This window comes from Phocoena phocoena, chromosome 17, assembly GCF_963924675.1.
Source record: "Phocoena phocoena chromosome 17, mPhoPho1.1, whole genome shotgun sequence".
Taxonomy (NCBI): Eukaryota; Metazoa; Chordata; class Mammalia; order Artiodactyla; family Phocoenidae; genus Phocoena; species Phocoena phocoena.
The window spans coordinates 19812523-19814469 of NC_089235.1; the positions used below are offsets into that span (position 1 = coordinate 19812523).

A 1947-nucleotide genomic window follows, 5' to 3' on the forward strand; every position below is an offset into this window, starting at 1 on the left:
CTCTTGGATACAGCTGCCGCCCCACTTCACAGGGCAGCTGCGGGAAGCAGGGAAGTAGTGTTAAGTCGCTCTGCATTTGCTGTGCTCTCACCCAGTCAGCAGGTATTCTCCCCCTTCATGCAGGAAGTCTGGAATTAGGTAGTTACAAAGCCCCATGTCACCACCTTCTAACTACATCCAATCTTTCCCAGCTAGTCTAGAAGACGGTCATCACAGGAGAGAAAAGGCAATTAAAAAAACAAAAATCAAAACTCAGGAGAGGCCTCTCTTTCTGCTCTTCTGAAGTCTTCTTTCCTGCACAGGGAGGTCCTGCAGGTATAGACAACACCCTGCTTCAACATATCTACTCCCCTTTGAAGAAGCCATCACCCACAAAGGAGGCAGGGCAGGAAAGGGTTCAATGTTCAGTTTCCTTTAATGACCCCCATTCTCCCTGAAGGGCAGGTGTGGGCAGCTAGGCAATGGCAAGAGATGTTCCCTTGAAGATCTTGCCCGGATTGAAGGCTTTGCCCACGTGCCCCATCCCAGGAAGAGTATTCTCGAACCAGTCGGAGTCTCCTCGCTGCTGGGATCCAGTTTCCAGCATGTGTATGACTCATAGTACGCCTGCCAATCTGGACTCAGCGGAGAGGCAAGCTCCTGGCCTCGGAAGACCCAGACTCCAGAAATGGAGCTGCTATTCTTGGTTCCAAAGAGCATGGCACCGACAGATGCATTCTTCCTCAGTTTGTCCAATCGCTGGAACATTCCAGTGATGAGGTTGCAGCTCATGAAGGTCTGGATGAGCTCTTCAGGGAAGCGGTACTCGGAGTACCACAGGGACCAGTCATTTTTATCAAAGTGCTCCCCAAAGTATGGCAGCGCCATGGAGAATGTATCTTCTTTGGAGTGCTTGCGCTTAAATTCATCCAACACAAAGGTGCTCTTGGGCAGGAGAGCAAAGGGATCCTTGGCCTTCGGCTCATCAGCCGCTGCCTGCGCACGTTCATCCAGCTCCTCCTTGGGCAGGGGCAGCTGTCTTCTTTCCGGTCGGCCTGGGGCTTCTGTTTCTCTTCTCGAGAAGCTTTCTCTTTCCGTGGGGTGTCCTTCTTAGGCTAGCTCTCTGCAAACGTTTTAGCATCAAATTGGGCCATTTTCTCAGAATTTCACCTCTCCCAAGACAGCCCGGAACTGGGGCTGCTTAATGCAACCTCAGAACCTGTTTATAAAGCCACAACAAGGTGCAGACAACTGTGATGTCAGCCAGCATCACACGTTCGGCCACCGGAAAAGTCCTTGTCTTCAAGTGAGCATCCAGCAGCCCCAGAATTCGCCTCACCTCCTCCTTTGCATTCTCCGTGGCCTGCTTGTTGTTGTGCATGATGCCCAAGGAGGGGAACACCCAGGTACTGGCTGGGGGAACTATGTCGCTATCAGCAAAGCTCACCCACTGCACCACCTGGGCTGCTGCTTCGGGAGTACTTCCCCGCAGCTCCTCGTTGCTCACATAGTTGGCGATGGCATTGCTCTCGAACACAGAATCCATCGTCAACCTCAAAGGCTGGAACCTTGCCAGCAGGAAATTTATGGAGAAATTCGCGGGTACCATTGGTTTGGCCAAAATGGAAGTGGGGTGGTGCGGAGAGCACGCGCACCTGAGCCCTGCTGTAGTGAGTGGCAACGAGGGCCTTGAAGGCCCTGCAGTTTTCAGGATGTGTGTACAGGGTCCCAGCTGCCATGGTGATTCTGCAGAGAAAGGGCGACCTATTTATCTTTAAAACATGCTACTTTACAAAATATTCAGTTAAGTTATTAAAATAAGAGTTATAAAAGAGCCTTTGCCCTATCATATATTCACATATATAAGAAAGCTACAGGCATGAGTGAAATGATAGAAATTTCTGAATTACATCTATGCTTACACAATCTCACGTAAAATAAGAATGCTATTCTAATTAGTGATAAGAT

At 50.0% G+C, this 1947-nt stretch overlaps 1 pseudogene; it reads right to left on the reverse strand.

Annotated features, from left to right (window-relative positions):
• Nucleotides 1-454: 454 nt before the first annotated feature.
• LOC136136870 (elongation factor 1-gamma-like) lies at nt 455-1718 on the reverse strand (annotated as a pseudogene).
• Nucleotides 1719-1947: the final 229 nt, after the last annotated feature.